The 21,837-nt window shown below is 41.6% G+C and overlaps 7 non-coding genes across 7 annotated transcripts; 5 read left to right on the top strand and 2 right to left on the bottom strand.

Moving 5' to 3' along the window:
- The first annotated feature begins 1,768 nt into the window (after window positions 1-1,768).
- On the top strand, window positions 1,769-1,840 carry TRNAA-UGC (transfer RNA alanine (anticodon UGC)). The gene has a single exon. It is a non-coding gene; the product is annotated as a tRNA-Ala (tRNA).
- Window positions 1,841-2,630: 790 nt separating this feature from the next.
- Window positions 2,631-2,703, top strand: TRNAK-CUU (transfer RNA lysine (anticodon CUU)). Its single transcript has one exon. It is a non-coding gene; the product is annotated as a tRNA-Lys (tRNA).
- Window positions 2,704-3,101: 398 nt separating this feature from the next.
- On the top strand, window positions 3,102-3,174 carry TRNAV-CAC (transfer RNA valine (anticodon CAC)). The gene has a single exon. It is a non-coding gene; the product is annotated as a tRNA-Val (tRNA).
- Window positions 3,175-8,676: 5,502 nt separating this feature from the next.
- Window positions 8,677-8,782, top strand: TRNAL-CAA (transfer RNA leucine (anticodon CAA)). The gene is made up of 2 exons: window positions 8,677-8,714; window positions 8,737-8,782. It is a non-coding gene; the product is annotated as a tRNA-Leu (tRNA).
- A 3,844-nt stretch (window positions 8,783-12,626) lies between these two features.
- TRNAL-CAA (transfer RNA leucine (anticodon CAA)) lies at window positions 12,627-12,733 on the top strand. Its single transcript has 2 exons — window positions 12,627-12,664; window positions 12,688-12,733. It is a non-coding gene; the product is annotated as a tRNA-Leu (tRNA).
- Window positions 12,734-20,980: 8,247 nt separating this feature from the next.
- Window positions 20,981-21,053, bottom strand: TRNAK-CUU (transfer RNA lysine (anticodon CUU)). The gene has a single exon. It is a non-coding gene; the product is annotated as a tRNA-Lys (tRNA).
- A 239-nt stretch (window positions 21,054-21,292) lies between these two features.
- On the bottom strand, window positions 21,293-21,365 carry TRNAV-CAC (transfer RNA valine (anticodon CAC)). Its single transcript has one exon. It is a non-coding gene; the product is annotated as a tRNA-Val (tRNA).
- Between the last annotated feature and the right edge of the window lie 472 nt (window positions 21,366-21,837).

Here is a 21,837-nt window from a genome sequence, read left to right as displayed (position 1 = left end):
ATAGGAGGGAAGCAGGATGATTCATCAGCTATGAGAACAAGGAACTTCCAGAGAGCTCTCTGTTCCTTTGATCCTCTACTTGGCAACAGTTAACTTCAAGATTTTCTGTGATTGAAGAAGACTGGCTTCCTCACCCTGACATCATGAATCCTACTCTAAAGCGGAAGCCATTAGCCACATTTTGCTTGCATCCTTGGTTGCCTTTTCTTGTTTTTTTTTTAATTAACTTTCCTAAAGGGCTGACAGTGGTTCAGACTCAAAATGGACAGGTCCAGGGTTAAATGATATGAATTCTACAAAACTGGAGGTCCTTTGTTCATGGAGTAAAGTCGACTGGAACAAGGGGAATTTCCTTATCAGTGACAATTACTGAATGAGAAAGAAACAAAGCTCTTGGCCAGGCTGGCTGGAAGACTTGGATTTCTGAGGTAGCCAGTGTAGAGATAAAGTGAAATGCAAAATGCTTCCTCAGCAGGCCTGCAAATTGCCATAAATTCTAATGAGTCCCTCCTCCATTGTTAATTGTGGTTATAATTTAAGATACTGAGTCCCATGTCATTGTATTCTGTGAGGCTTTTATATTTAATGGATTTTTTTACATGTAGGAAATAAATACCTGTCCCATATCTGATTGATACTGTACGCTGAGTAACTTTCTACTCTCTCCTTTTGGGGAGAGCTACATATAAAGCACAACCTAATTTTTAAGTAATTGGAGGTGGGGGAGGGATGTGTTTAGGGACCATTGGAACATTTGAAGCAGCAAACAGATTGAGAAAAGAGAATTTAGACTGACAAGGGTGGGAAACCTTCAGCCTTGAGGTCACATGTGGCCTTCAAGGTCCTTAGGTGAAGCCTTTTGACTGAGTCCAAGAGTTTTACAGAATTAGATCCTCTTTTATTAAGGGGATTTATTCTGTGAAGTTTGGATTCAGTCAAAGGGTCATACCTGAGGCTCCAGGTTCCCCACCCCTGGTAGACACTCTTCCAGGACTGGAGCTGGTACTTGAGTTCTAGGAAGAAAGAGGGCCCCTTTGGAAGAGGAAGGAGTATTGAGTTAAGCAAGGTGTCTTCACTATTGGAAAGATAAGAGGAAGGAAAGACTGCTTCCAGTGTGTTGGAGAAATCAGTGATGACTTCATGGCTGGCTACGACAGCATTTCATATTCAATAGATCATGATATCAGGGAAATATTCATTCCAGATCTTTGGAAAAAGCCACCAGGCAAATACCAAGTTTGTAGTAACTTTAGATTATGGAGCCTACAGTAGTTTGAAAGAGGAAGGAGTGGGAGAGTGATCTTACATTAAACTAAGAGGTCTGGATTTTATTTTGTGCACATTTGTGGAGGCCAATGAAAGATTATTAGGAACAGGCAACACTGTAAAACATCAGCGGGAGAGTATGGAGCAAGGAATACTATTATGGAGGCTACTGCAACCGTCCTTGCAAGAGGTAATAAGAGAATAATTACAGATGTAAACGCAAATCATTCTCATGGGTATTTGTTACATAGGAAGATCTACATTGTTAGTGAAAGAAAAAAAATGTTTATCTCCCACCTCCTCCCCATCCCAAAGAAAAAAAGAAAAAGCTTGGTAACAAATATGCAGTTAAATTGCCATTCTCAAGGAAAGAGATTATCTTTTTTTCCTCTTCCTTCTTATTTTTTCATTCCCCTTATACTAATAACAATGCTTTGGCTACATGGTACAAGTCACTTTGAAATCATCAATTGGGTAACCGAAGACATGCCTTCAGCAGTCGGGGGATGTAGCTCAGTGGTAGAGCGCATGCTTTGCATGTATGAGGCCCCGGGTTCGATCCCCGGCATCTCCACAAGTCTTTTCTTTTCCTTACGTACCCCCACCCTTTTCCAATTACAAAGTAATAAAACCATCCAAGAAAATAAGAGAAAGATACGTTTACTGCACTTGAAGAAGGTGGGGGAGCAGGCAGCGAACCCCGACGTAGCAGCTGATTGCTTTCTAGTGCTCGCTGGCCTCTGCACTGCTGCATCTCCAGTGCCACAAACTCCAAGAGACAACCCTCCCAGGATCTGCCAGGCTACTCACGTGAGCCGGGAGGATTTGCGCGAAGCCCCACCCTCGAGTTTAACCTTTCGCTCGGCGTGGGTTTCGGAACCCCACCCCTCCGCACCGTGCGCCTGCGCCTGCGCGCGCGGCTTTGGATACATTTCATGGAACAGGAGGCGGTGGTGGCCGAGCTTTATGCCCGGTTCCGTACCCTGTGCGTGCTGCCCTCCAGGAGAGCTTGTGCCACTCCGGCTGATCGCGCTGACTTGATGGGACTTGATTTCGCGCTTTCCCCATGAAACCAGAGACTTAAGGGAGGCCGCCCGGGAGGGAGGAGAAAAATAGGAAGGAAAGGCTGGGGCTAAGGGAGCGGCAGGGCGAGAATGAGTACTTCTTTAGCGTGGCTGTTAATGAAGGACGGGCAGGATACCCAGGGCAGCCTTGCACGGTCCGCGGGGAGTCCAGCCCCTGAAGGGGGGCGTGTTCCCCGCTGTTGCTTTTGTTCCCTGGGACGGAAGGAAAAAGGCTGTCGAGCATTTTGGGACAACTTGATACTTTTTGAAAAAAGGAATTGGCGAGACACGTTTCCAGTAGCCCGGCTAGCTCAGTCGGTAGAGCATGAGACTCTTAATCTCAGGGTCGTGGGTTCGAGCCCCACGTTGGGCGCGCTGTCTTTTTCCCCCACATCGAGAGTTTCTTTATAGGAAAAAGTGCCCTTTAAACTTCAGTACGGGAACTGATGAAAAATACGTACATCCGCCCGTCTTTAAACTTTGTTGGTGTCTACGTGATGTGGCCAAGCCCCCTCCCTCTCCTCTTTTAGTTAGAATATAATTTGCGAAAAGTTGCGTTGTCTGCGCTGTGTCTGGTATGGGTGCTTTTCAAATAACGGAAAGTAAGTAAGTATTAAGGGATTTGCATAGAGACACATACTATTTTCCTTATGAAAAGGTGTCAGTCTTGAAGAAGCTGTAGTCAGTAATGGAACTCGCATATCAATAAACTTGCGTCAGTGCCATCTTCTTCCCATTATTAATAGTTGTGGGTAGAAAGCCTCGCAGCTGGTTTCCGTAGTGTAGTGGTTATCACGTTCGCCTCACACGCGAAAGGTCCCCGGTTCGAAACCGGGCGGAAACAATGGGCGCTGCTGTTTTCCTTTCCCTGGATGTCATTGATCTCATTCAATATGCTTAAAGAAAACCTTATTGCTTTTCTCCTGCCCTCTCTTAGGATACTCAACCTAGTAATTAAATTACATTTCTAACCTTACCAAAGTGGGATTTTGCCATTTTATGCTGTGATACTTACATATGTATTCTACATTGCTTTATACGGTAATTATATTATCATATTATATATCCTTCTATATTTTGTGTATTTTAATTTTCTGTTCCTTTCAAGATGTATCTGCTCTTTCCAGAGGAAACCTGATTTCAAAATCATATGTATTGTCTCTACATATTCCACTCTTTTCAACATGCTGAACCTTAAATATAAGACATTTCTGAATTATCATGAAAAAGGTCAAGATTTTGAATTTTATTATTTCACCATTTATAGAATGATATTACATTATTTTCTCTCTTCCCTCCTCATCTACTTAAGGGGACCTGTTCTTTGTGAACTCTGATATTCTCCTCCGTATTCCACAGTTTGTTTCAAAGCAACTGCTTTGAAAATTAAAAGGTTTCAACCTCTTTTCCCTCTCTCCTACACCATCAATCCTGTAGGGATTGTTGAGTACTATGAGTTTGTTTTAACTTCATCGTTATCCCTCAAAAAGGAACAATGCCTTACCCAAGAATTTTTATCTGGGGCAAATGGTGTAAAGGAAGATATAAATGGAGGCAGGTCATTTAGGGTGCAACCCAGAAGTAAGGTAGCATACCCTGGAAAGCCTAGAAATTTCTATACTACTGAAGAAATAAGGATAAAGAATGCAGCTACCAGAAGGGAAGACATTGGATAGATAAGCTGGCAACATTGCTAAGGGAAGCTGAATTTGTTCACCTGGGATAGAAACGGAGGGTAGGATGAACACACTAGGCTAAAACTGTTAGTGTCCTCTAAATTTCACTGCCTACTCCCTAGTCCTATGGTATATGCAGCATGGTACAATGGGAAGAAACAAAGGCTCTGGGTTCCATTCCTAGCTCTGATCAGATGCTTACTGTGTCACCTTTGACAAATCAGTTCTTTCCTCATCTTAAAAAAAGGGGGAGCAACTACATGATCTCTAAGGTCTCTTTTAACTCTAAATCTATGATTCTAATGGCCAAGTGAAATGGAAGCAATCATCATTTAAGCTACTAATTGCCAGGTACACAAGCCAGTCCCTCTTCTCAAGAAGCTCACAGGGAGAAACATGCAAACAACTTTGTAAAAATTGTATGTGTATTTATCATGCATGTATTATGTATGTGTGCATATATATACATACATGCGGAAATAATCACCAAGGTGGATTAAAATTACACAAACAGTTTGCAAAAGCACAAATGCAAGGACTTATTTCATAATGTGCAATTTCTTGTTATACAGGTATGAATATTTTTCTGCCCTGGGCCATTGGGTCTGCCTGCCCCAAGAACATTCTCTTCCACCCCTTTGTGTGCTTGCTTATTTATCTTAGTCTGGCAGTTTTGTGCTATTTGAGTTGTTTTGGCCAAAGGCAACTACCCACTCTGTCTCTCTCTAGAAGGCCTCTAACACTACTCTTTTTCAATTCCTTCCAACAGGCTGGATTTTAATCACCACTTATCATTCTGATGAGGATACAAACGGTGCCCTAAGGGTTGAATTGCTTTTCTCTAGTTTGTTCTGTAACCTAGAGGCATTCTAAAGGCTTTCCCCTTATCTAGAAATACCATAAAACTTCCCCCTTATCCTGGACCACAAAATTCCTTTGTCTTCCTCATCTTGGGTCATAAATTTTTCCATTTGCCTAATCCTGTCTTTATAAAAACAAGCCCCTATTCGTTCACAAATTGCCAGTCCTTTTTCCAGGACTAGTCTGCTTCTTTTTCGTCAATAAAGCTTCCCTTGATTAGAACAAAATTAGTTGAAGTGAATTCTCTCACATCTGAACCTGTTCTCCCAACTCTAGGTAAGAAAAATGATTATTTCTCTCTTGTATTAACAACTACTGATAATGTTTAATATAAAATTTTGGAATAACCTCCTTGTTCTCTCTGAAGCAAACTCAGAGAATGCTTCTTCCTGTGTCAGCAAAAGCCAGCCAAGGCCAACTCTACACTCCTTAAGGAGACCTTTAACCTAAGACGCTATATCTTGAATAATGAGACTTTTCTTTGTATCTTATTATCTATAGACACATACTATGTTATGAATAATGGGACTTTCCTTTGTATCTTATTATTTATAGACATATACTATGTTATGGCATATTAGTGGTAAAGAAAATATAGACATCTTAGGTCGTAATTTCTATCGAACATTGTTTACCCTTTCCTATGTCAGTTATCTGTTTAGGGCAGGAAACCTCCCACTTACTAGTGGTGGGATTTCTTTCCTTATCACCGAGACATATGCTTACCCAGCCTGAAATCCCAAGGCCTGACCGACATTGCTTTGTTAATTGTCCTATCTTACTGAATTTATGGTTTGCTTAATTAGGAGAGTTCCTTTCTCACAGCAAAATGTATATAAGCCAGAAGATTTCTGCACTGGGTAGCCAGAACATTTCTGGCTCCATAATGCATTATGTTACCGTTGTCTTTAATAGGGAATTGATCAGTTAATTAATTAAATCATAAAATGTATGCATTCAGCCTGTTGCCTTTTCTTTCAAAGTTTTCAGGTCAACACTACTTATTGAATCAGGACCTAGGTTTTTCCCCTTTTCTACTTCCTCATCCACAAATCAACAAAAAAAGATTATTTCTGCTCATTACGTTTACTCAGGTCTGGGAAAATGTGGATTCTCCCTTTTGTCAGATAGGTGAAATGGAAATTGATGATGATAATGAAATTTCTTTGGACAAGACTTGGGTGACTTGGGTTACTATCCCCCAAGACCTTCATTAGAATGAGCCCTTTGTTGTATTCTTTCTCTCATTACTTGTTAACCATCAGAGTTGATTGCCATCCTAAGAAAAACCTGCTCTTCCAAGGGCATGTAAACTGAGTTCACCCACATGAGGAGTCTTTGGAGTATGAGTGTTACTGACCTGTTTTTTTATTAAAATTGCTAGCATTATTAATCAAATGACTATCCAGAAATTACTTCTTTGGAACCTTTTAAACTTAACATAAGAAAGGATTCTTTCAACTCAGCTAGAGGAAGAAAGGAAAGAAAAACTGCCTAAAGTCACCTCAGATTAGGTACACTCTAGCCAATCATTTACTGAATCTCCCACCCAGAAAACTGCCATCTTATCCTATGCCCCAAGTAGTATAGGGATTCATTTTTTTCTTCTCTGCTTTTAGGGAGCTATAATCATATGTTCCAATAAAATATCTTTTGTTTCCTCTGGAACCCCCAGTAATAGCTCCAGAGATTAGAGTGAGAACTTGTACGCAATTGGCCCGGCGCTCTATCTATTCTACTTTTGAGCAAATGGTGATAGGGTGTCCCAAAAGTTTTTGTGCTGTTTGAAGTTGTAAATAAAGTGGATTTTAGTGTTTGTAAGATGGCTTTTTGTTATTCTTTTTTAAAGTTTAGTTTCCCAGATCCATGGCCATCACAATCTCCATTTCCCAGGCTCATGGTTCAAAACATTTCCACCACCCTTGCCCAGTGTTGTATGATGATAAATAAATAATATGATCATTTGTGCTTAAATTGTAAATATTCACTGCTATTGTGTAGTGACATATAAAGGTGAGATAATGTAAACTTGTGCGCAGTTGCTGACAATATGCTTTTTTATCTCTTACCCTGCAAAGCAGATGGGCACTGGTCAGTGAGTGGGGAACCCTTAGGGTTGAATGCACAAGCTGGAATATTATGAGTGTCTTGATCGGCCCCCATCAAGGCTTGGGAGGGAAATCTGTGTTTGCCTCAACTAACCCCCATCGAGGTTTGAGGGGATTTAGGGGAATGCAGGAGCTGTGCCTTTCTGGATTGGCCCCATCCAAAGGTAGGGGTAGTAGACCCCCTTCTCGAAGGCCCCTTGGGGAGGGTGATCAGGAAATGCTGTAGGAGTTGGTGCTCCCACTTTCAGTAAACCCCCCTGGAAAGACTAAAATAAGCTTATTAACCCCTCCAAAGCTGGCTTAGTGTCCTTCCTGCTGACCAGATCAAGAGTGAACCTGAGCTAGCAGCTGTCTGTTACAAAAGCCATTGAAGACTTTCAGAACATGAAGTCAATCATGATTTCATACTAATACTCGCTTTTTTTAAAAGGAGACTAGGTAGGCAGAAATGAAAAAAATATTTTTTAAAAGGCAGACAAGCTTCGGAGAGGAAGTGCAAGTCCAGGGGGAGAAGGGCAAGGCGGGGTCCATTCTGGCATAGACCTGGCATCGGACCCGGCATGGGGGTAGGTAGATTTCAGCTCCTCTCGATTCCATGGCAACTGCGTCCCCAGGCTTCTGCTGGCCTCGGTCTCTCTAGGCCACTCTCCCCTCGGGCACCCGGTGCCTTTAACGTCTGCCTACCTTCACAGGCTTGGACACACACTAGGGGGTGGAAGGCAGCCGCCCCCACGCCGCTTCTGGTCTGGGGTCGCCCTGGGCTCCAGGGTGGTGACTTCGGTCCTCCCAGTTGGCGCAGGATAGGATGTCTCTCCTGTCAATCACCAGCCTTGGGGCTTAGCCTAGTGGGAATTAACCTAAGTGGATTCGGGTCCTGCCCAGCCCCGGATCCACGTCCAGCTAACTCCCTGGCCGTCCCAGAAGGTGCAGAGAAATAGGTTAAACGTTACACTACGGACGTTATTACCATTTCGGTGACAGTTTGTTTGCTTCCCAACGTTCCTCTCCTGGGTTTCTCCTCTTTCTTTGAACAGTCTGGGAGCCCCCGTGCGTCCCCAGTTAGGGCTCAGTGCCAGTGTGGGTGCAAAGTCCACCTACAAGCGCATACCGCGTCCGGGGTCTATTTATTCCTCTCGTCCTTCAGCCATTCCTCCTCTAAACTTTATCCAGACACCCAACAAGCATTTATGAATTCCTCCCGTGTGCCAGATACTGTGCTAAAGGCGAATGACGCCCAGAAAGGCAAAAGGAGAGTCGGTCCCTCAGGGAACTCCAGCCTGAAGGGGCTGACCACCTGCCAAATGCAAATAAGATTATTGACATTTGGAGGGTCTCTACTTTCCTTCCCGGGGCAATCTCACTTTGGTCATCTCTCGATCTCCCAGGTTTGTTCGCCATCTCAGGATCTACTTTATTTTATTTTTTAGCCCCTTTGGATGCCCACGCCGAGACTGCTAAGTCTATCTTGGTCCCGCTGATTTCTGTTCCCACCCAGAGAAGCCACACGTATTTTCTTGGAATCTCTTGTCATACCGAAGCCTTCCCGCTCTGTAGAGGTCGCTGTGACGTCTAGTCTCTGCTTACAGCGATCACAGACTTCTCTTATTTTCTTAACGCCCCTCCTAATCCTTTTCACCAATCGAGAGTGAGCCTGAATGTTTGATAGTTGAATAGGCAGAAAGGGAAGCTTGCTCTCGCAGTGTCAGGATGGCCGAGTGGTCTAAGGCGCCAGACTCAAGGCTCTGCCTTCCTCTCTGAGTGTTCTGGTCTCCGTATGGAGGCGTGGGTTCAAATCCCACTTCTGACACATCACATTTTTCTATCTTAAATTGAGATTTTTAAGAAACAGTATGAGTTTAAAATTTGTTTCTTATCCTTCAAATCGGCTTCTTTAAAAGAGAGAGGAACTTTCTTTTATTTTTGACTCGACCATGTCTCTCCAGAGATATGAGCTTTTTCGTTTAAAATCCCTTTTAAGTAACTGCCAACCTTAGCTGGAATCACTCAACAGATAAACCTTTTTTAAGTTTCTATTTACTTATTTAGCTTTTTACATCACCATAATTTTTCCCAGTACCTCTCCCCCTCCCCCAGAAAGTCATTCCATATGACAAACAGTATTTTCAGATAAATATTCCTTCTTAAGACCTAATAATGTTCCATTCTCTCTATCTGTACTGATATCAGTAATACAGGCAAAGCTCTTTGCAAACCTTTAAAGAACAATCATAAATGCTAGCTATTGTTATTACTATCAGTTACTCTGCAGTAGCTAATTAATTTCTTCACTCTGGATGCCACAGGGCAGGATTTACTGGATACTGTTATCAGGGAGGATTTAACTTGCATAGAGTCTATCATGGAATAATTTAATTCAGAAAGATCTCCTAGTTGAAGTTGAGACTTTTGTCTCCATCAGCTGTAAAGAACTTGTACACTGGGTTCATATTCAGAAATGGAGTAGGCCTTATAGGCCATTCAGTCCAATTCCTTCTGTTTGTACGTGAGAAAAATGAGTCTTGGAGAGATAATTTGATAGATCAGTCAACAAGCACTGATTAAGCTCCTCCTATATGCCCCATGTTGTGCTAAACCCCAGACTTGCCCAAAGTCACCCAAATAGTAAATGACACAGGGGGAGATTAATATTTAGTGTTCTACCCTGAAATTCCATGTTTCATTTTTATGTATTCTTAACTCCTAGTAAAATGCCGCAAATCTACTAGGCCATTAATAAAAGTTTGTTGGGTTTATATTTGTTGAAAAAGGGATTAGAAGCATCTTCTCCTCTTGAGGGGAACCTCTATTTCTCCATTAGTAAAAGGGAATAATATTTGTACTATACTCAGCATGAGATACTGCTGCTTCCACCTCACAAGGTTGGAGTTGGAGGGGAGGGAGTCTTTTTAAACCTTAAAATACTGTAAAAATATTCACTAGCCAGTAAGTCAATAAACATTTATTAAGTACCTATTATGTGTCAGATATTGTGCTAAGTGCTGGGATACAAATAAAAGGTTAAAATGATTTTAACATTGTTGACTCTTGCCTTACCACTCTATTACTATGCATCCTCTAAATTTTTGTCAGTGAAGCTGTGAAAGATTTCTAAATCCTTTTCCTGCATGTATACTGACTGTTCTTATTCAAAGTTTGGGAGATGAACTATCATGTCTCCCTTTGCTTTTCTCTCCTTGTCTTCCATAAATAGTATTGACCAGTTCCAAGTTGGTCAGTAAGGGTTCAGACATGAGAGACTGCATTTTCCCTAATGAGTGGTCCTCCCTGTGACTTCAGCTTCCGTTCACTTGCTACTCAGGACTTTAGGAAACCGTTTCTGCACCCTCATTTTTCATGGGCTTCTAAAGAAATGGCTCATTATAATGCTGAGGTCTGGAATTCAGATTTCCCATCCTCAGTTCTGCAGATCATCTTCTAAGACAAGGAGAGATTTAAAACCTGCAGAGGTAGAAAAAAGTCCTTAGCAAAAGCAAACCAGGGTAGACAGAAGGTAAAACACAAACCAACCTAGTCCCACAGCAGAACAGGGACTATTTTCAGTGACCCAGGGGCCCCAGCTGCTGCAGGAGACAGGGTCAGACTAATATTTAGGCAGCATGTGCCTGACCCAGTAACTAGGGAGCTTATGCCCAAACCAGTATCCAGGTAGTAGGGGCCTGAACCAAAATAGATAACAAGGCCAGATAATTACTGCATAAGACTGTAGCAGCAAGTGCCGACACTCCACAATGTCCTGCTAGCACAGGTTCTTAGACCTGCTTTTCTAAAAGGAAAGCAACTTTTGAGGGGTGAACAACCTTTTTTAATTACATTCACCAGCAGAGAAAATACAAGCAGAGAAATAAAGACCAAATGACAGGGCTTGTAACTATCTGACCATAAGTAATACATATATCACAGATCAACAGACAGATCCACACATGCATAGTTAGTTACAAGAGAGAGAAGTATCAACTGGTGAGATTTCAAAGGTGTGGGGGTGAGAGGGCCCCTCCTTAACAGCTACCCAGAGTTTCATCTGGCACATGAACCTTCTTTCAAAGAGTAAACTCTCAAAGCAAAACCTCACTTCACAATATATACACACTTTTCAGAGACAGAAAACATTACAATCCCTAGTGCTTCAGTGCCTAATTAAAAAAAAGTGTGGGTCTTCCTACAAAACAAGTCTCTTCCAATCAAGTTCCCTTAATAGGTTTCATGTGGGGCCTATTAATGGGGAGAGGGAGGGAGATCTTTAATTCTCATTACAAAGATAAAGTGTACTCTTTTTAAAAGCAACTCAATATTAAGTAGGGCTTACCCACACCATCTAGGAGAACAGGAGCAGAGTTTCACTCGAGCATAATGCTCCATTATAGAAATTTAGGACAGAGAGAGGAGGAAAAAGAAAATGACACTTCCCCCCTCCAAGAAAAATGAAGAAATACCATGAACTCAGAGACACCCAAGGGATAAACCTAGAAGAAAAAAATAACTCCACAACAAATTTAAGGAAAGCCTAGGAGAAAAGAACATCTTGTTCGTAAAGATTAAGAGAATATCTGGAAGAAATTAAACAAGAAATATAAAATGGAATAACTAGGGAGGAAAAAATGACAAGGAGAATAGCTTTGAATAGATGACGATTAACCATACTCAAGAATTTAACTGCATGAATTAGCTAAAAAGAAACCAACTACTCATGAAACAAAAGGAAGTATTAAAGCAAAATTAAAATACTGGGGGAAAAAGGAAGAAATATATTATATAATTGAGTATATATATATTACTCAAAATAAGTGGCCAGGAAAATAGGTCAAAGATAGATAGCATAAGAACTAATCAGCTATCTGAAAATCATAAGAAAAAAAGATTGGATACAATATTTCAAAGTTCATAAAAGAAAATTGCCCAATTTCTTTGAAACAAAAGATAAAGTGAAAATGGAATCTACCAGTCACCGGCTGAAAGAAAACACAGCATGAAAACTCCCGGAAACATAGTCAATATCCAGATCTTCTAAGTAAAAGAAAATACTACAAAGCAAAAATAATGCAGAGTCCAAATCCAAGTAACCGTAGTCAGTTTCCACTTTGTAGAGAGGGATAGCTTTGTAATGCAAAATTACAAAACACCAAAGATAAACTCATATATGCATATATATATACACACACATGCATATACACATACATATATATTTTGATATATGTTTACATATTATTTGATTTGATACATATTTTATATATATTTTTATGTTTATATATATATCAAAATTAAGTTTATCTTACTAGGAGAAAAACTGATCTTTATTGACATGGAGAATTTCCGAGCATCCTTGATGAAGCAGCCAGAAGTGAATTCATACACTTCAAAATGAAAACTCGGACAACAAAAGGAATATAGAAAGATACACACATTTCATCGACTGAAAGATGCTATCGGAAGATAAGAAACTCGTCTGCAAAAGAAGGAGAAATAAGGCGTGTCCAACGTCTGGATTTGTTTTTATGATCTTAGAAGAAAATGAAAGACATAGGGACGGTTGTTCAGTGGTTTTCAATCTTGTCCCACGGTTTTACAAGGGAGGAAAGGAGGAAGGGGTGGGCATTTACTATCTCATATAATAGAAGAAAAAGATGCAGCCGCGTGTCAGGATGGCCGAGTGGTCTAAGGCGCCAGACTCAAGACTCTGTCTTCACTCTCTGAGTGTTCTGGTCTCCGTATGGAGGCGTGGGTTCAAATCCCACTTCTGACACATTGTATTCTTTTGGGATTCTTTGTGGCATAACAGAGAGACTGATGTTCCCGACTGCCGTACCTTTGCCAAGAAAATCCCAAATGGGTTTACATAGTCCCATATAAATTGGCAATAATTAAATGTGGATCCAACACTTGTATAGAAATGCAGAGAGACACAGGTCGAAAATTGTTAAGGATAGGGAAAAAGGAGAGAGGGATTAAGAAGTAAGATTGGATTAAGTCCAATTTTGAAAGGGCAATCACGAAGAGTCCTGGACAAGGTTTTAATAGGAAACTAAGTTGCCAAAAACCTTATGAGTTGTATCTCTTCCCATGTGGGGAAGGGTGGACTCTGAGGATAAGAACTGCAAGGAGGAGTTTTCTGCTAAACTCAGAGAGTTTGCAGAAAGTGGGAGTAAGATTTGGGGAGATGAGTGCAGCAGCAAGCAACACTAGTAGCAAATAGAAGATTCTTCCCAGAAAACTGCCTTATCACAGCAGAAAATGTCCTTTCCCTACCTTATATAACTTGGCTTATTTAGAGAATCCAACAGGAAGTAAGTGAATTGTGTTCTCATGAAAGTAATAGTGAAATTAGTGTAATCTCTATTTTTTTCACCACATGCAGTGCTGGCAAAAGTTTTGCTTAATCAATTGATAATTTTAACTGTATCCTAAGTTTTTATTTTTATTATAGATTGTGAGAGAGAAACAGCTGCTGAATGTCAGACACTTAACTAGTTGTACAATCCTGGGCAAATCACTTAATCTCTGTTTGCTTCAGTTTCTTCAACTGTAAAGTGGGGATAGTAATAACACCTAACAACTCAAGACTATTATGAGCATCAAATGAGATATATGTAAAAGCACTTATCGTAATGCTTAGCACAGAGCAGGCACAATTAAGTGCTTATTCCTCTTGATTCTAGTACCTTCCCCTCTGACTATTATTTCCAATTTATCCTATATGTAGTGTGGGACCCTTCTTGAGCCCCTCTGAGTGAACCCCAAGCTCTCTGAGTGAACCACCAAATTAAGATGACTGGGAGCATTCTCCTGTTTATGACTGATAAGGACCAGGCACCTTGAACCAGACACCACCTCGATTAAGGGCATTTCTCTTATCTTGTTTTATGGACACTATCCTGTTATGACACTCTCATATTGGTAACCCCCAATCCCCCCTTGTTTATGGCTGACAGAAACCAGACATTCTAGAGGCACCTTTTTGTTCTATGGGAACTGTAATTTTGGCTGACAAAGGACACAGGCATCCTGTTTTGGGAGAATGGGAGGTCAGATGGGTATGCAATCTGTGCAGCCTGGCCCTAATGCGAGCTCATTTCTTATGAACTCCCATGCATGGTGATGGCACTTTCATGTGAACCTCAGTAAGGGCCAGAGCCTAAACTAATCAATCAGAAGAAGCCCCTGGATCTAACAGCTTCTTTGTTCTCTTATCTCAGAGAATGACATACTTCCTTTGTCAACAAGGCCAGATGGGACTGACTTAAGATCATTTTTTTTCTGCCATTTATGGCTAATATATATGAGACTCTTAACCTGATGACAAGATTGAGGGGTGCTCGTGGACCCCAAGATACCGACAGTTCAGGTCGTGCTCGAATGAATTCGACTCAAGTCCTCTTAAAGCCAAAGAAAACAGAGTTTATTAAAGATTCACCAAATTGGGTTGCCTCTTAAGGAACCTAAGCATTTGTGACGCTTGTATTGACAAGCGGGCCAGATAGAATCTCAGCTACACAGAGTCTGAGCTGGATTGCATCTGAGAGCCTTCATGGAGGCAAGATGGAACTTAAATACAGAAAAAGAGTATAGAAGGGATCTGGGGGGTGGGCTGGTAGTCCAGGGTGATGGGAGGAGGGATTTAAGAAGGGTCTTGAGGAAAAGTCCAAGGAGGGAAACCAAGGAGGGTCAAAGATATCAGACGATGGAGGGTTTGGGTGGGAAGCAGGTGGGGCAATCTTGATAGGGTCAGTATGGGAATGAATACAGATCTTGATGAGCTTCCAGAGACTGCTTGAATAAATGGGAAGATTAGATTTGAGTAAGAAAGGCCAGATTAAGTGGGAAGATTCACGAGGATCTCAAGGAGGCTCCCAGAGTCTGAACTCCATCATTAAGATATTATCTTGAATAGTGGAACTTTTCTTATCTCAATATTTATGAACATATACTATGTTATGGCATATTAATGGTAAAGAAAACCCAGATATCCTAGGTCATAATTTCAGTTGACACTTTGTCAACTCTCTTATTGTATTTACAACCTATTCAATTAAGAAAATTCCTTTCTCATAATATGGTTAAACATATGGAGATCATAAATTTGAGGGATATAGAAACCTTGAGTTGGGATTGTTCTAAAACATATTTAATCCTGGTCTCTTTTATCCGACAGTCGGAATTCACATTCTGATTTCTTGTACATCCATGTTCACTACCTTAGGCTAGCATTAAGGGAATAAGGGAATGAACAATAATAATATGAATTTATATGCCACCTGAGATGGCTCTGGAGGAGAAGTGAGGCTGGTGACCTGCACAGCCCTCCTTCACTCAAAACAAAGTCAAGTGCAAGTCATTTCTCTGATGGCATGGTCTTCTTCAGCAACAAAGGAGGAACACGATCCTATGAGTAGATGCAGCTGGCTGAATGCTAGCTGGGTAACACCTCCTCCTCTCCTGTCTGCCTCTCCCTCCCCTTTCTTCTCTCCAAAGAAAGATACATTTGGATGGCCAAAAGTTGCCCAGTTGACCTGGGTTTTACTGCCTCCCCTCCCCTCTTCTCCCCTCCAGTCCTGTCCTCTCCCAAAACCTTAAACCTATTGCACTCTGAAACTGGGACTCCACTGGGGCCCTGCCTGAGGGCTCCTCTGGACCCTCCTAGCTTGAGAGTGATTATCAATAGTAACTGTTCCTGTTTCCCACCCAGCCTGATGTCTTTCTTTTTCTTGACCTCATTAAAGGGGCCATGTCCAGGCTAATTCTTAAACAGGTCTATTCAAGGAATAGGTGTTCCCTCACCCTAAGTGAGTGTCTGCAAAGACCTTGGCCTAAAGGGTCCAAGGTCTCCCAGTGCATCCTGGGTCATCTCCAGTCATCCTGATGAATATCTGGTCACTGGATTCAGATAGCTCTGGAGGAGAAGTGAGACTGGTGACCTGCACAGCTCTCCCTCACTCAAAACCAAGTCAAGTGCAAGTCATGTCATTATTTCTCTGATGGCATGGTCTTCTTTGGCAACAAAGGACGAACGCAATATGCCACCTAGCTCGTTTGCCTCCTTTAATCAAACTTTCAGGTGGACAGTTCATCAACCTAACTGTCTTTCTTAGAACTAACTCTGGCAGGTTGACATTAGCCTATTTATACATAGTTGTTCGCATTAGTTCCTTGAGAGCAGGTACTGTTTTTTTGCCTTGTTTTAGAAACCCAGTAATTAGCCCAGTACCTGGAACATAATGAGTGCTTAATAAATGTTTACTGACTGATTGAGTAAAACTCTCTTACCTACTTTATCCATCCTGCACTACCCGAGTCTAACCTCTCTCCATCCCTACCAAAGTCCTCTCGGCTATTTTTGTATTCCTGTGGCGTAACTCCATCAACCTGGGTACTTAGCTCCCTGAGCTAACCAAGTCTCCAGGAATGTCTTAATACTTTTTAAAGAAAAACTACCCTAACTTGCATAGAGGGAGGGATTAAGATACTGCTCTTGTCACAGCATGTTTCTGTGACTCCCTTAAAATATGGGAAATAAATTTTTCAGGTAGGCTGTAAGGCCAGAGCTGGTTCATGCTAAGCAAAATTAAGTAATAAAAATACTTTTGCATATAAGGGTCATTTTCTTCTTTCTTTGACCATTTTGGAATAGAGTTCTAGTAGTGGTATTGTTGGACCAAAGAGTATGTATGCACAGTTAAATTTTGGGAGCATAGTTCCAAATTGCTTTCATGAATGGTTTGACCAATTCACAGCTCCACCAATAGTGCATTAACATACCTGTTTTCCCACAGCTTTCCAACATTTGTCGTTACCTTTTTTATGGTTAATTTTGTCTGCCTAATGGATGTGAGATGGATTTGAGTTGCTTTATTTTTTTTTTTAATATGACGTAAGGGCAAAGTAGGATCTTTTGTTTGTTTTGTTTTAGTATAATCAGATGGCTCTGATTGAATCTTGCCTTTATCAACCAAGAGTCTTTACTAGGATTATAGAAACAAGAGTTTCTTTAACTAGAAACAGTATATGTATTTGTATTGTTAATGTGATTAAAATTGGTAATGTAAGGTTAATGTGATCTCTTCCACCCATTAATGGGCCTGCCTGATTTGGGGAGATTTGTATCTTTTGTTCTCTAAGGTTGGGGTGCCCTGTGGCTCTTTAAAAAAAAAAAGAAGTGTAAATACTCTGAGTAGAGGTTTTACTTTGGGGCTTAGTTTTTGGAAGAAGGTTTGTGTGCCAGATGAGACTCTGGGAAGCTGCTAAGCAGGCCTCTGCCCTCCCCTCTTTAAAAACCCAGATGTTAGTGCTTCCCTCTCTAGCAATTATGGTCAGACAGTTGGACCTGTCTGTTGATTTATGATATATGTATTTCTTATGTCAGACAGTTTGGAAGCGCTGTCTGTTGATTTCCTGAACTAAGTGAATGATATATGTGCTTGATTAAAAGAGATTGTTAACCCCTCAAAAACTGTCTTTCCTTTTAGAAAAGCAGATCAAAGCCTCTGATAGCAGGCTCCCCTGTGTATGTTAGAGTGCTTACTGTTACCTATGGCTATTGATAGCATGGGTTTCTTCCTTTGAAAACTCTCTGTTCATATTCTTTGACCATTTATCAACTGGGAATGGAGGAGGCTATCTCAAGGAATTTAGCTGAGAAGAGGAGGGGAAATATAAGGAGGTTAGCTAGCCCAAATGGTGTAATGGCTGAGAGGGTTTTTTGTTTATTTTGTGTTTTCTTAAATAGGTGAAACAAGAGTGTGTTTGTAGGCAGCCAGCAAAGAGCCATTAATTAGGTACAGATTCCATAATCAAGTGATCTAGCTTTAATTCAAGAGCATATGAATATAAGCAAATGGGGCAGATTGTGGGAGTGATCCAGGGTTAGAATTTGTCAAGGAAGTATTTCAGATTGGACAGAGACAAGAGATTAAAGAGTAAAGTTGAACTGGTTCATCAAGGAGTCTGGATAGGAAAAGAAGGAGTATATAGGTAGCTCAGAAGTGATACTAGCCTGGGAAAGTTCTGTCAGGTGGCAGTGGTGGAAGTCACTTAAGGTTGAACATCAAGATTAATGTCTTACGGCATGGGAACAGATGGAATGATGAATGATTATGATAAAGGAATTTCAGAGTTTATGAAAATGGAACTAGAGTTCCGAGACATAATTTCTGGATAATTTAATCATTTTATTAATAAGGCCAGCATATTTATTAATAAAAAGGATGGTCATCTCTCTTAGACCAAAGATCCCTCCCTCATGATGGTGGGCTCATAGTTTATATAGCCTTCCAAGGGTAAGTGAGGGGTGGCAACCAATTCTGATTAGTTAACAATGAGAAAATGAATATTACAATGGGAGGTGGACTTTATTAAAATGAAGGTCTTGGGGTACATGACTTGGATCACTCACATGTTGGTCAGAGACTTATCCATTTCCCTATTACTTGTTTGACAAAGGAGAATCAACATTTCCCCCTCCTCCCCACCCTCCCACTAGTCTGAGCCAACACAAGGAACAGTAATGCACCCATTAATCCAAACTTAGAATTTCTGTCTGATTAGATATTGGAGATTTACCCAATTGGTTTCTGAATTGGGGCTAATAAAATAATTAGTTATTAAATACTAAGGAGAAATTCTCATTTCTCATAACACATAAATACTAAGGGTATGAATCTCTATGTCATGGAACTGAGAACATGTTAATATGAAGGCAGGAGCAGAGATGGAAAGACAAATATCCTAAGGTTCCATAAATAATGTATGAGTATCTTCAATATTTGATTTTTCCAGCTGGCAGAAATAGTCTAAGGTTGAGGGAATCCTTCTTCCAACCAAGGAGTTCCACCATGACCTCCTTTCACAATCAGGATTATATCATTCTTAGTTCTGTTTTATTGAAACTGTAAAACAGAAATTGGAACTGGAATTTTATTCATTTACCTATTCATTTACCAATATGATGCAGTTAAAAAGTGCAAGAGACAATTTTTGGTAATTAATAATTTTATTGACTATAGTTAGCAAATAATTAATAAAAGGATGGTCATTGGAATTTCTCTAGTGAACCAAGAGAAATCATGGAGGCCTCTCAAGGTTTATACGGGTTCAGAAAAGTTAGTGTTCCCCATAGTCGGAAATAAACTCTGACTGGTTATTAATTAATGAGACAATGACAGATGGGCCTATTCTAATGAGGGGCTGGGGTACGTGATTTTGATAATGATGTCACTCTTACTCCTCTCCCCGAAGACCACCTCAAGCTGTGTGACCTTGGGCAAGTCACTTAACCCCAATTGCCTCATCCTGGGTCATCTCCAGTCATCCTGAAGAATATCTGGTCACTGGATTCAGATGGCCCTGGGGGAGAAGTGAGGCTGGTGACCTGCACAGCCCTCCCTCCCTCAAAACAAAGTCAAGTGTTAAGTCATGTCATTGTTTCTCTGATGGCATGGTCTTCTTCAGCAACGAAGGACGAACACACCTCCAGCTACCCCCCTCGCAAGCTTGCCTGCATAGAGCAGAATGGGCAGAAATTCATATAGATTAGATTCTCTATGTAAAGTTTTGTAGTTGGGTGGGATTCCAACCAAGCATATATCCTGAGGATTTGGGCAATCTTATCTATCAGCAATGTCCTTCAACGACATTATTCAAAGGGTTATATCTGAATGAGGAAATTGAAAGAGGAAACCTTATCTCAATTAATAATTGGTTGTTAATATAAGAGAGAAATAACAATTTCTCTCACAAACATGGATTGAACCTACGCTATAGCATTATGAGCACCCGAACCTAACCAATTCACTTTAGGGGAGACAAGATTAGAGAAATTTGAAAGGAACCCCATTGTCATCTTGAATGACGTTTTGGTTTTGACCGGCTACCTGGCAGTTGACTGAACCATAGATTTCCAGCGGGAAGAGACTTTAGAAATCATCTAGCCCAACCTCCCATTTTTCAGATGAAAAGACTAAGAGATTGAATGGTTTTCTCACTTCTCCAGCCCTAGGTTATCTATCTATCCTCAGCCCCGAAGGCTTACTCTGATCAGGCTCCGGGGCCCAAGGATTACGGTTTGCAAACCCGAAACCTGATTTTCCAGACTCCCCTCGTGTTCTCTTTCTCAATGAGCACCTGCTTTAGGAAAGGCCAGGCGCTGGCTTTCTGGACTGACCAAGGTTTGAAAACCTGATGCCCCGGATCCAAGTTAGCGAAGCTGAGGATGGACAGAGCTCAGGATCCTGGAGAAGAGAGGGCGCTAGATGGGGAATGGGGTGGGGAGTGGGGAGCACGGAGTCCTGGGTCCCTAAACCCAGCAGCGATTGGACAGAATCTGAGAGGGGAAAGCGGGGGAGGGGGAAGAGAAAAGCCCCCTGCATCCCTGGGTTTCCTTCCACAGCTCCAGTTTCCGATGCTCTCCGTTTACCCCGAGGTCCCTTCCCCTCCCTCCCTCATCTTCCTCCCGCCGCCTCCCTTTCCCTTTTCTGCGCATTCGCAGAAGAGGAAGTCACCTGCCAAGTGTTGAAAGGGTAATTCATTTCCTGTGCTTTACCTGAATCCATTCTCTTGTTTCTCCTGTTTGTTCTCCATCCCCCGAAGACCCCCCCGCCCCACAGCTCGCTGTCTACACCGAACTCCCCTCTACCCTTACGTTCCGGAAGGGAATGAATGGAAAGAAAGAGTAGATGTGAGGGCTTAGAGCACCCAAGATTTCAGACTTTTGTATCTTAATTTTCGAAGTCTTGAGGTTTGTGCAAGCAGAAGCAAAGTGATGAGAACTAAAAGAAAGACTGAGCAACTGAAAGGGGGACAAGAGGAGAAATAAGGGAACAGAGGCAGGAAGAAAAATACAAAAACAGATAGACGAATGAAAGGGACAGAGTAGAATGAGATAGGTAAGCAACGTTTCTTTTTCATAGTAAGAGAACAGAGACGGGAAGAAAATTTTAAAAAACAAACAGGTGAGCAACATGTTTCTCTTTCGTAGGAGAAAGGGGATAGAAAAAACTTCCGCCCAACGTGGGGCTCGAACCCACGACCCTGAGATTAAGAGTCTCATGCTCTACCGACTGAGCTAGCCGGGCTACTGAAAAACGACTCTGACCCATATGTCCCAGGAGGCTAGGACTCTTGACTGGCTCAAGCAGATTTGATGTTTCTTTTCTCTTCCATTCTAGGCTTATTTCTTTTGTGGGCTACCTAATTATTAATAGTAAGTGGGAGGAGAGAAGGAGCAGGATGGTAACAAATACACAGAGAAAGCTGTAACTTGAAAAAGGAGAAGTCAACTAAAGTAACTTCCAACCAAAAAAAAAAAAAAAACTGTTTCCGCCCGGTTTCGAACCGGGGACCTTTCGCGTGTGAGGCGAACGTGATAACCACTACACTACGGAAACTAATTAGCGAGGCTTGTTATCCCCCAAGCCCTAAGCAGCTATAGAGTAGCTCAGTATCAGTTGTCCAAATCTAAAGGAAACGCCGTCCCGAACCGCTCCTTGGGATCTTTTTTTGCTTTTTCTTTTCAGATTGGACTTCATGGTACCTAGGACCATCGGCCAAATGTCATCCCTGCTTTCGGGCCCACATTTCACTACTGGCTCGAAGCTCGACTCTTTTGGAGTCTGAAATTTTGGGTACTCTAAGCTCTCACACCCAGCCCTTCACAAAGGGGGAGTGAACATCGACCCAACAGTTCTTGCAACTTTATGTCTTTTAAGTCCCGCAGTCTTACTCTTGCCAGACCCACTGTCCTTCGGTGGGGGTTCACTTTAGAAGCGACTGACCTCCCCCCAAATTCCTCCTCTATGGAATCGTCTAGAGTCCTCCTGACCACAAAGTTCCTGGGCTAGAAAGACCGGAAGGTTACAA

This window comes from Notamacropus eugenii, chromosome 2, assembly GCF_028372415.1.
Source record: "Notamacropus eugenii isolate mMacEug1 chromosome 2, mMacEug1.pri_v2, whole genome shotgun sequence".
NCBI lineage: Eukaryota > Metazoa > Chordata > Mammalia > Diprotodontia > Macropodidae > Notamacropus > Notamacropus eugenii.
This window is presented reverse-complemented; position numbering and strand designations above follow the sequence as displayed.